General features: G+C 41.4%; 1 protein-coding gene across 5 annotated transcripts in view; it reads left to right on the top strand.

The window, feature by feature from the left end:
* Positions 1-12,949, top strand: part of ABCA4 (ATP binding cassette subfamily A member 4) — a 184,966-nt gene that overhangs the window by 6,596 nt on the left and 165,421 nt on the right. For 3 of the 5 annotated variants that reach the window (XR_013827457.1, XM_079915774.1, XM_079915772.1), the window contains exons 1-2: positions 2,343-2,635; positions 7,787-7,889. The gene's annotated coding sequence lies outside the window, so the exon portion shown is untranslated. Of the gene's footprint in view, positions 1-2,342; positions 2,636-7,786; positions 7,890-12,949 lie in introns of those variants that run through there. The other 2 variants (XM_079915773.1, XM_079915775.1) reach the window with 2 other exon arrangements.

The following is a 12,949-nucleotide window of genomic DNA, read 5'->3' as shown; positions in this document are numbered from 1 at the left end:
AGGAACTTCGGCCTGAAGCGCCAGGTGCAAGGCCTCTGCATGCAGCACCCCATGAGCAAGCGAAACTAGACGAAGCACAAAGGAAAGAAAGATTAGACTTTATTTTATTACCCAGATTCTGTTTTTATTTCCTGGGAATTGTTAATGGACTTTGCCGTTGACATTTACATAATTGGTGAACTGGTTTGAGATGGAGCTTCAGTTGAGGGGTCATTGGCAGTCATAACATCAAGTAAGTCCAGTGATTCTAAGTAAATAAAATACTGACAAAGCCACAGCTGCACTTGTTTGAGTTGTGTCATTTGAGCCCACCAAATTATTGACTTAATCCGGACAGGCCCAACATTTTGTAATTAAAAAAAAAATTTTTTTGTAAGGAGATTCTGGTTGCTAACAATCTAAGATTGCAGAAAGAATATAACTTTTTTTTATCATAAACAGTCTTTATGGAGTCCTTTTCCTTGAATTAAAAGTGGGTGAATGTGTGTTCAAATAAGCACTTCACGTAAAAGATCCCAGAGCTGAGTTACATGATTCAATAAGTTAAAATTCCCAAAGATTTGCAGGTGATGTAACGGACGTCGGTGTTGTATTTTCTTAGTATAAACCAATTCCAGTCTTGGTGGTTCCTACAACAACGGTTGGTTTGTAGCAATCCTAAAGCCATGAAAATTAATAGGGCTTGGATGACAGTGTCTGAAGGCAAACCCTGGCACCCCAGTGGAAGACTGGCCCATCTTTTTGATCTCTAGGGTGCTCCTCAAACGCTAAGTGCATCAGAATCACCTGGAAAGCTTGAGGCCCAGATTCCTGGGCCTCACCCCCAGAGATTCTAATTGAGTGGCGTAGCCACCACGCCTGGGAATCTTTATGTTTAACAGCTGTTCCAGGTTGATTCTGATGCAGGGGGTATGACACAGAAGGATTGGATTGTGCCTTTTTTTTTTTTCCTACTTCCAGTATCTGAAGGTAACTTGTGCAAGGGCTTAACAACCTAGGCCGTTACGGGAGCTTTCTGTGCTAGGCAGGTATTAAACTGTTTTTTGTTTTAATCTGTTTTTTAACAAGTGTATTTGTATACCAGAGAACTTTATATGCCCCTTGGAAACATTTATTCCTGGTTGAAATTCAGTCTTGAAGCCAGTGTTTTCAAGTCCAGTGAATTAAACTGTCTTACCAAAGCGGTTGGGAATGTTTTACAAATCCTACCCTTTAATCCAAATGAAAATAGAATACAGACACCACTAAAACAACTGCAGATATAATTCATAATCTAATCAAGAGAGAACACGCTAAGTAATCTGACACGGATAACACTTCTCTACAGTGGGGAAGCAGTTGGTAAACAATGTTGCAAAAGTGCTCAGTTGAAATGGTGGTTTAGTCTGTGAAGCCTTTGTGGGAGGAGAGGAGAGAAGAATAGTGATGCTTTCCAACTGTTTGAGTACCACTGGGATTTTCCCTACTTGGGGTTTAGGGACTGTGAGAAGGACCTGAGGTTATTAGCACCTTTCCTTTCCGTCTGCCCTTAACTTTTCTAGTTATTTTCCCCCTCTTTCCCTTGCTCTCCATTTTTGCTTTCCTTTCCTTTTTCTCAGAATCATGAGTGAAGTCTGGGCCCTAGAGCCCATTGAAGGGGGTTATTTGACCTTTTAAAAAGATGGCTGGGGGCTTCCCTGGTGGCTCAGTGGTTAAGAATCTGCCTGCCAATGCATGGGACACGGGTTCGAGCCCTGGCCTGGGCAGGTCCCACATGCCGCGGAGCAACTAAGCCCGTGCGCCACAGCTACTGAAGCCGTGCTCCGCAATAAGAGAAGCCACTGCAATGAGAAGCCCGTGCACCGCAACAAAGACCCAATGCAGCCAAAAATAAAAATAAATTAAATAAATTAAAAAAAAAAAGATGTCTGGGTGTTACATTGACCTGCAGGCTCTCAGTCAAAAGGTCTCACCTTCAGGATGGAAAGGGCACAACAGTTTGTAAAACCAACCCATTTTTCTCCTTCCTTTGCATGCCAGCAGAGGTAATTAAAGTCTACTGTGATACTTTCTGAAACAAGGAGGAAATAGGAAATTAGCAACCTGAAACTGAATTGGAATCCCAGACAAGCTGCCATCCTGTAGCTGAGTCACTAAATGGTCTGGAAACTATTTGCCATCTAGCAAGACAGAAGGAGGTTAGGATGGAAATCATCGAAAAACAGATGACTCAGTTTTCCTTTTTATAAAATGTTCAATGCCAGCTGCCTGATTTCCCTGTTTAAACAAAAGGGATAAAACCATGACAGACCAGTGGCATCTAGGATGGAGAGTTAATAACTGCTTCCTGCATTCGTGTCAATCAGAAAGGGGATACTTCCCACTCACTGATGCATTGGGTAACATTTTGCAGAAGCTTATGACATTATGTACCAGGAAGAGGAGATGTAAGCCAAAGGAAGATTCAACCATGTGTTTATTTCCTGCTTTGTCAGAGACTCATGTGGTGGGAAAGAATGAGAAGGCCTGTGTTTCTGCCCCAACTTTTCTATTTACACACTATGTGACCTTGGCAGGTCATCCAACCTTCTGAGAGTGTTTGATCATCTGTGAAATGAGAATAATATCTGCATCACAAGGCAGTTGTGAGAGACAGGTGAGTTAGTATACCTGAGTTAATGTACATTGTAAGCCTGTAAAAATGTAAATATCTTTGTTGCTGTGAAGGTATTTGGAGGGGTTGGCCATGGTTACTGGGTCACAGAGAGAGGTCAGTGTATTATTATTGCATTTAGAGGGGAAATAGTGAATGTTTGAATGGACTTACCCATTATCACAGGTATATTTTTATATGTATGAAGATGGACCTCCATTTGAAACGTTCAGTTATCTCACCATTGATTTCAAAATATCAGATAGCAAATGCATCAACAGTAGGCGTTTCTTATCAAAGTAATAATAGCCATCATTTAATGCTCGCTTTAGACTGAGCACAGTGACAATAAGCTCTTCTTTGCATACCATCACATTAAATCATTGCCGTATGATGTAGGAGTTATCCACAGCCGCTATCGACAACACCCCTACGCCAATAGGTATTATTATTCCCACTTTAGAGATGACGAAACTGATCAAAATTCAATTAAAAAAAATTTCCCAGGGTCATACACCTAATAAGCAGAGCAATAGAGTTTCAAACCCAAGTATGTTCACCCTAAGGCATGTGTCCTTAACTACCAAAATCTTAAAGAGAATGGAAGTCACACTATTTTCCATTGAATTGGAACAGAAGTCTTGCCTCTGTGGCAAGTTGACCTTGACTTAAGTCCCTGTCTTTGAAATCAATACATGATGATGAGAGTAGCTTAGACACCTGTACACACACACACACACACACACACACACACACACACACACACCCCTCCCTCACACCTGGCTCTTGTCAGCCATGAGTTTGCTATGAAGGAGACGTGGGCTGTTACTGATAAAGAGTCAGAAAGCTTAGCTCTTATTCCTGCCTTATTACTGACTACCTATGTATCTTTGAGTAAGTAATTTAAAATATGAGCCCTGGGCTTCCCTGGTGGTATAGTGGTTAAGAATCCACCTGCCAATGCAGGGGACACAGATTTGAGCCCTGGTCTGGGAAGATCCCGCATGCCGTGCAGTAACTAAGCCTGTGTGCCACAACTACTGAGCCTGTGCTCTAGAGCCTGAGCCACAACTACTGAAGCCCACGCGCCTAGAGCCCGTGCTCCACAACAAGAGAAGCCACCGCAATGAGAAGCCCGCACACTGGAACGAAGAGCAGCCCCCTCTCGCCGCAACTGGAGAAAGCCCGTGTGCAGCAACAAAGACCCAATGCAGCCAAAAATAAATAAAAATATAATAAATTGTTAAAAAATTTAAAAATTAAAAAAAATAAAATATGAGCCTTAATTTCCTCTTTGAGTCACGGTCATAATGTTTATCCAGCCCACCTCACAGGGAGTTGGGAAGATCATAAAAGTACATAAAAGTATGTTTAGATATTAAAGAAGTGCACATAAAAGTATGTTTAGATAGTAAAGAAGCTGGGGGGAGGGGGGTCTTTATTAAAAGTTTATTAAAGTTTATTAAAAGTTTATTAAAAGTTTATTCAACCAGCAAGAGACTGGGAAAAGGTGTGGTGAGTAATACAGAAAAAGAACTCTTAATCCCCTGTAATAGTCACTCCTTTCATGATACATTTGATCATCTAAAAAAGTGTTCTTCAAAGTATGGTGTGCCTACTGGTGGGACACGATTATTTTTAGAGGTACTTGAAAAATGTATTTTAATAGTTCTTTGCTCTAAAGTACTTTAGAAAAATAAAAAACCCTGTGATTTCCCAGGTTATTGTTGAGAATTCAGCTAAGTATAAAGAGTGAGTCGATTTAAAATGAATTAAATAATAAAGTACAGGTATTACTTGGATCTGGCAAACATGGTAAAAGTAGAAGGCAAATGATTTTAGGAAACACTGACAAAAGTGCTCTGTTTGAAAACACAGTCTTATCTCGGAGGAGCTTGTCAGGTCTATCTCTGATTGATCTCTCTTGATCTCTTCATGTCTTCAACAACAGTAATAATAACAGTAAAGAGCTCTGTTGACATGCTCTCCAAAGCTCACCCCCCACCGCCACCTTCCGACTCTGTGTGAATTCACTTACCCCATAAGGAAGGCAGTTCGAGCCAATGGGTTGTTTTATTCCTTCTCCAAGAAATATGCTTTTTACCCTGCCTTACACAGAGGATTCAAACCAAAGATGTACCTCTACTCAGGGCATGAGTCTCTACTTTGAAAAGTGAGAATTTACTCTTGGTATCTTAAACATGTTTCAGGGAGAAAGCCTAAGTGCTCTGGAAAGGTTTGTAACAGCCCTACTGGGATTGATTCCTCAGTTCAGGCCCTGTGTATTTGCCGGTCCCTAGATGCATCTTAGCTGCTAAAGGTTGAAAGCTAGTGACAACTATTCTACTGCGAGGCTTGTTTTGCAAGCCTTTGATACAGGGCTTTCATTTAAGATGGCTTCTCCAGGCTTGCTGAGAAACCAATACTGGCCTGATGTGACTTCAGAAGAAAGCAACATAGTCTTCTGTATTAAGGGACTTCAGTGGACCATGTTCAATTTTTCTCCAAATATAATCTAGCAACTTAAACAGCTGTTGAGAGTAAAATAAAGAAGCATCATTTATTTTAAAAAAAAACAAAAACCTTCAGGTATTTTCTTGAGAAGTTCCTGGTCTAATACAGACATTTTCTCTCACCAGCAGTCACACAGCTAGGGGTAGTCTGAGATCCGAACCAGGGTCTCTCTGGTTCCAAAGACAGGGACTTTCCCCCATACCACAGTCCTTGTACTCAAATCCTGATTGATATAAAGGAGTAGCACTTTTAAAATAATTTAATTTCATTAAGGAGAAAAGAGAATCAGAATTTGATTAAGCTATGGGGACGGAAGTGCTTGCACACCATTCATGGGGGCTCCAGGTAGATTGCTGGGGAACTGCTTGGACCCCAGTGCTGCCAGGGCTGTCTGTGTTTGCTAAAATGGCTAAGCCACGCTCCCACTGGGGTTGAGCTAGGGATGAGCCAAGAGCAGGGACTGACACACAGTTTGTAGCTCTGCATGTGGACCTCTTCCCCGTCCCCCTGCCACAGAAGATGTAAAGAGGGGGGAAACAGAGGGCCAGGGGTGCTGAGTCATTAAGGAGTGGGGGTGATACGGAGCTGTTTGAAGAGAGAGATTTCCCTCACCCGAGAGAGGTTTTTCTCCCTTTGACAAATTTAGCCGAAGGAATCTGACAGCAAGCCACAAGCTTTCTTTGTCAGGCTGAGCAGGCAAGAACCATGTGAAATATTTTCCCACGCCACTTCCACCACCCTCACAGAATGCTACCTAAGTAGTTTCCATTTTCCTCCTGTGTTCCTATGCTCAAGGTCAAACAGTAACTGGGAAGCTGACACGGTTTTTGGCTGTTGTGTGGTTTTGCCACTTGGCGGGGAAATTGGAGCAAGCTCTTTCTGATCGTTGGACCCTTGTGAGGTTGCCCACGAGACAGGCTCTGCACCTGTTGTTGAGTTATGCAGACACGCCAGGCAGGGTCTGCAGAGACTTTACTTGTTAACCACCTGACGGCAAATGCCTGAGGACGGGTGCCAGGTCTTCCTTAACATTGTAATGAGCACACATCTTCTACACACGCACTCAGGTTATCCCTATTATTTGTCTTCTTAAATGGATCACCACAAAGAATTTGTTCTGAATTAGTCCAGGTCCCTGATTCTCAGTTGTTTTTGGCACTGAAATCTCTCTTTCCCTCTGCTCTTTAAGCTTGTCCCTTGCTTTGTTGCTTGCCTCTAGCCGGAGCCCTTCAGAATGTCTGGTTCTGGAAGCCGAGCTCATGATACCCTGAGGTTGCCGAGTGGCAGGTCTGGCCCCAGGAGAGAGGTTCTTCAGGTGATGTCAGACTCTGGGCATAGCCAGCAGCTCAAAGCCCTGCTGAGGCTCGTGTGATAACATCCCAGACTAATGGTCTGCTATGAAACACTCCTCAGTATCCCCTAAAACTCTGTTATCTGGCAAGTATTTTGTACTTAATACCCAGAAAATGTGAAATCTCTGGGCTCTTGTGGGTTTTCTGAATGTCAAGTCAGCAAAACTCTAAACAGCTTTTGAAGTGAGTGCATAAAATGTGCTTGGAACAGCGACCTGCCTCCTCGTTTCTGATAACAGCTTGATTTAGTCTCACTTATTCTGCCAGACAGAGTCCTTTATACTGGGGTATGTGGGCTACCACCCCCACACCTTAAAACTCCTTGAAGATTTTGCAAAGGTATCACGCCAAGATAGCTGACATGAATACATTTCCAGTGCTTAAATTTCCCTATGAAAATTTCCCCAAATCGATCTGCCTTTGATGGAAGTGAGGATGCCAGTAGAAGTCCCATTGCAGTCTGAAGAATGAGAAGAAATTCAGACCAACTCCAGGAACATGGCGCTGGGCATCCAGGAAAGAGAAGAGTACTATAGGGAAACCACCGAGGCCTGGTGGATCAGCCGCGCAGGTCGAGGTGGAGGGAGAGACCCAGGAACTCAGACCTTGTTTTCCCAAGGACAGCAGACCTTTCAAAGGGCCCTGCCCTCCCAGAGCAGAAGTAACTGTAACTGGGAAAAGAATCTCCAGAAAACCCTTTTGTTGGTGCTGGTTATTGGTTTGAACTGTCAAGCTGAATTGATAACAAGTCTCTACCTATGATTTGCCAATTATTTTTAATTAGGCGAATATAACAGCAAGCATGTGGGGGGAGGGGGATTTTCAATGAATAATTTGATTCCTAAGATCTCTACACACTGTAGATAAATTACTCTCCCATTATAAATGGCTAAACATATACTTTGCTTAACAAAAGCTCAAAGGGGGACAGAGGAAAGATGAGAAATAAATTTGCACGTCTGTTACCCATTTGTAATTCGCAAGGTATTTTCACATCATCTCATTTAATCTCCTAATATTTTTCCTTTGCCACATTTAAGATAGGAACCACTAGGGTGGGCTCCCTCTGCTCCCAGCCTCCACTCGGTAAGTGAATCTGCACCTGCACCTCGCTGGCCTCCTTCCCACAGTATTCGTGGGATGCAAGGTGTCCCTGCCCCTGCCCAAGGCTAATTCCACCTCCTCCCCTTCCCTGGGGCCCCATTAATCATCCCCACTAACTTTAGCATCTTCCTTTAAACTGGCTCTTTCCCACATATTAACATGGTCAAATCTCTCCTGTCTTCAGGGAAAGAAGACCTGCCTAACCCGATGTCCCCCTGTGCTGTCTGCATCTCACTCTTCAGTCCTCTGCTGTCTGGTTTCTGCCTCCCATAAGACTGTTCTCTCAGGTGAGTCATCAAATCCACCGGACAGCTTTCAGTCTTCATCCTACTCAAGGTTTCTTGAGCCATTTGGGGCTTCGGACCATTTCTTCCTCCTTGAAACCTCCTCTTTCTATGGCTTCCAGGGCACCCCTCTTTCCAGACCTTTTCCCATCATCTCTAGCTCATCCTGCTCAGGTACCTTCACTGGGTTCTCTTCCTTCACCTGCTTTTTAAGAAACTATTATTATTGAAACATAACACACATACTGAGAAGTGTACAAATCCTAAGTTTACAGGCTGATAATTTTCACAAACTGAACACGCCAAAGTAACTAGCGCCCAGATCAAAAGACAGACTGTTTCCAGTGCCCACAGAAATGGCCCTTATACCCCCTTCCAGCCACCAAGCCCCCCAAAGAGTAGCTTGAAAATCAAGCATGAGTTTTGCCTGTGCTTGACCTTTATGCATTGATAAATGTGAACTGTGAATGCTTTGTATCTGGCTTCTTTTGCTTAGCATGTGTATGGGAGAATTATCCATGATTTTCTAGATGGAGTTTGTTCCCGCTCATTGCTGTATGAGCTTTGACTGAGAGAACACACCACAATTCATTTATCCATTCTTCTGTGACGGGTGTTTGGTGAATTTCCGAGGTTTTGCTATTAGAAGGCATGGTGTGATAAGACACTTATGTACCTGCTTTTTTAAATGGTGAATTCCCTAGATTTCCATCCTAGACCTCTCCCTCTACATAGTCCCCCAGTGAGAATCTGGAATATTTACAGAGTAGATGGGCAAAGATGGCTTAGACATGAAAGCAGTGTCCCCTCTCACTAAGTAAGAAAGAAGCTGCTAGAAATGTTTCACGTAAATTTTTTTCAATTGCTATTTTCAAAATCTAAAATTCAATATCTGCACGTTAGCCCAACAAAAACCTGAAGTCCAAAATTCTTACAGGAAAGATTAAATTAGTGCCAGGTAAGGTGCAAGATTCTCATAGGAGAGATTAATTTAGTAAAATATTTGTTTTTCAGCAGATGGGGCCAATGATTCCATAATACTACTGAAAGCTTAGATTCTGTTAGTTTGATCATTAGTTTCTACTCCATGAAAATTAGTGATGGACCTCTTTTATGACACCGTGTAAATGTTCTAGCAAGGCAGAGTAGAAAATGAGCATGCCAATCTTGCTGCAGTGATCAACCAAGTCAAAGCAACATATGATAGCCCCAAGCAACAAGGCTCATTAATCAGACCACATCAAGCAAGAGTCAAGATTGATTAACAGATAAAATTGAGCTGTAGATATTTTAGGTAAAAGCAGAGTTCTGGGATTACACTTGCATCAAGTCTGTAAAGGAATTTTTAATGTATTTTGCTACTGATGTACTTGATAATTCAGAAATTATTTTTATTTTGGTATAACCATTCTCAAGAAAAAATATCAATTTAAATCCAGTAATATGATTAACAATCCATATTAAAAAATATTACTTTTTTAAAATAACATGATGGTAAGTTTATTTTATTTATTTATTTAGTTTATTTGGTTGCGTGGGGTCTAGCTTTTGGCACGTGGGTTCCTTAGTTGAGGCTCCAGGCCTCCTTAGTTGCGGCAGGTGGGCTCCTTAGTTGCAGCTCGCCAGTTTCTTAGTTGTGGCATGCATGTGGGATCTAGTTCCCCAACCAGGGATCGAACCTGGGCCCCCTGCATTGGGAGTACAGAGTCTTGTCCATTGCGCCACCAGGGAAGTCCCAAAAGATATTAATTTTATACTGTCCTGAGGAGGTAGAAAAAATGCACTGCCAAAAGTCGCATGATTTCATTATTTTTCTCCTCCAAAGATATTTTTAAATACAAGACATGTAGAGATTATTTTTTGAAGAAAAATAATTATCTCTTCTACTCTGTGCCAAATGGTTTGGAAACATTCACCATTTCTCTCTGATGATAAACTATGTGGTATTGCTTCTACTTTTAAAAACAAAGAAAAAATGTGTTTACAGTTTCCCTTTGAGGCTCTTTAGAAAGAATTCTTGAACACTTAGTGAACGGTAAATAAATGTTAAACAAAAAGCTGGTTCAAAATTGGAAACAAATAGCAATGTCCCACTTGATTCACTGGCCACCAAAGTACAGTATTCACAGAATCAGTTGATATAATTTTCAGTTTTGATAAACTATGAAAGAACTTCAGTCCCAGCTAACAATGCACAATGGCTGCTGTGTTTTGAACACACACATCTTCCCACTTGTTATGCCTTCACACTGATGAGCATGTTTTTAAAAATTGCCAACCTTTTCCTAATGGATATAGGAATTGACGACACTGAATATTTTGGAATTCTTCTGCTTTCTTAAAAGATCCTTACGGCAGCATAGCTCTTCTATAAACTTTGCTGCAACTCTATTGGGTTTTCTGCTATATTAATATTGTAATCACGTACCTGCCCAGGAAATTTATTCAGATACATTCTATAGGCTGCAAATAAATTTTTTTGCCCTATGTCAGTTGTCCAGGTCATATCCTCTCCTGGATTAAGATAACTCACATTAGTCAGGAGTCTTTTGGTTGCCAGTGATAGAAGCCAAACTTGAGCTAAAGTGGGTTTTATTGGAAGGATTGGGGTGTCTCACAGCTAAATTGCCTGAAAGAAAAGCAGGGGAGCAGCTGTGTCCCAGGGACAGCTGGAAACAGGGACACAGCTGCAGCTGGGACTCATGCTCTCTGCCTTGGCCTCTCCTGTGCATTCCCTTCATTCCCTCTTACTGTGGATCAGATTTCTCTCAGCGGTGGGGTCCACAGCCTTGGGTCCACTGCCCGTCCTATGGCACTTTTGTGCAAATTAGAAGGTGGAGGCAGCTTCACAGTTGCATAGTTTGGTGAGCAGAGGCATCTTTGTGAATTGAAAAAAGCACTCCTTTTTCTTGGATGCAGCTGTATACCAAGGCCCAAGGTTTGGTCAGCAAAAGTAAGTGAGATTTCAGCCACTCTACTCTTCTCCTGCACAAACTACAAACTGAACCTAGTGACCCAGCATGGCCTCTAATTTCTCCAGCAGCTTCTGTGCTTCTGTAATGCTGAACTCAAGCTTCTCTCAGGTCCACAATAAAATATTCTGTGACTAGGCTCTGACTGGCCCAGCTAAGGTCAGGAAACCACACATGACCAGTCAGCTATGGCCAGGGACCCGCAGCATTTACTAGTCTACGGTAGACCCTTCCCTTGGCGTTGGGGCCACCCTCAGAAGAGAAAAATTCTTTGTGAGTTAGGCAGCCAATCTGTTGGCAGCTCCTACCCAGGTTTCATATTTTTTTCGGAGAAAATTACATAAACTGATACTCACTTATTTCACTATTATCAAATATTATTGAATAAGCTGAGGAAATATTTATGTTTTTCATCATGATTGAAGGAGTTTGAGGATTTAACTGCCAGTGATTTAGTTTTAAATTCAGTAGGAATGAACTCAAAGTTAGAAATCAAGATATTTTCCCTTTATCTTACATTGTGATGTCTTAAAACTGTCTTTATGCTTACGACATAGATTCACAATGCTTCCCACCCTACCTATAATCACCGTTTTCAAAGAAATATAATATTTTCAGTGATGTGTTCAGGGAGCATTTTACTTTCCTCAGCTTGTTTGAAATGAACTATGGCTATCTATTGGTATTAGTTCATTATCACATTTATCTCTACTCCAAAATTACAGTGATTCTAACGCATTTAACATATATTTTTCAGAGTATTTTTTCCAAATAGAAACTTTTTAAAATTATAAATTATTTTTCTTTGCTACTGAATTTTTGCAGAATAATTGGTACAAATAACAGAATGTCTCTCTCTCTTTTTTCTTTTTTTGGCCATGCCACGCATCTTGTGGGAAGGGATTGAACCCTGGCCATGGCAGTGAAAGCACCAAGTCCTAACCACTGGATCACCAGGAACTCCCAGAATGTCTCTTTCTTGATAACACTGCATTTCAACCTTCAGAAATAGGAGCGAGGAAATCTTTAAAACTTCATCATTTGTCTTAAATTTTTGTACTTCTGAAGGTAAATATGGGTTGATATGTTAACTTCACAATTCCCAAACCATGCACAATTCCCAATCCACATGTAAGGTCCTAGCCTGAAACCACTGCATTCCTTACATTCATATCACTTCTAGATTTACCCCAATCAATTAGTGTTATTTGTGATAATTATAAGAATAAAATACGAAGTTTTCAGCACCATGCTTTTTTTTTTTTACATCTTTATTGGAGTATAATTGCTTTAAAATGGTGTGTTAGTTTCTGCTTTATAACAAAGTGAATCAGTTATACATATACATATGTTCCCATATCTCTTCCCTCTTGCATCTCCCTCCCTCCCACCCTCCCTATCCCACCCCTCTAGGTGGTTACAAACACCTAGCTGATCTCCCTGTGCTATGCGGCTACTTCCCACTAGCTATCTATTTTACGTTTGGTAGTGTATATATGTCCATGCCACTCTCTCACTTTGTCACAGCTTACCCTTCCCCCTCCCCATATCCTCAAGTCCATTCTCTAGTAGGTCTGTGTCTTTATTCCCGACTTACTCCTAGGTTCTTCATGACATTTTTTTTTTCTTAGATTCCATATATATGTGTTAGCATACGGTATTTGTCTTTCTCTTTCTGACTTACTTCACTCTGTATGACAGACTCTAGGTCCATCCACCTCACTACAAATAACTCAATTTCGTTTCTTTTTATGGCTGAGTAATATTCCATTGTATATATGTGCCACATCTTCTTTATCCATTCATCCGACGATGGACACTTATGTTGCTTCCATCTCCTGGCTATTGTAAATAGAGCTGCAATGAACATTTTGGTACATGACTCTTTTTGAATTATGGTTTTCTCAGGGTATATGCCCAGTAGTGGGATTGCTGGGTCATATGGTAGTTCTATTTGTAGTTTTTTAAGGAACCTCCATACTGTTCTCCATAGTGGCTGTACCAATTCACATTCCCACCAGCAGTGCAAGAGTGTTCCCTTTTCTCCACACCCTCTCCAGCATTTATTGTTTCTAGATTTTTTGATGATGG

This window comes from Stenella coeruleoalba (genome assembly GCF_951394435.1).
Source record: "Stenella coeruleoalba genome assembly, chromosome: 1".
Taxonomy (NCBI): Eukaryota; Metazoa; Chordata; class Mammalia; order Artiodactyla; family Delphinidae; genus Stenella; species Stenella coeruleoalba.
Note: the sequence above shows the minus strand (reverse complement) of the source record. Positions and strands in the feature narration are given on the sequence as shown.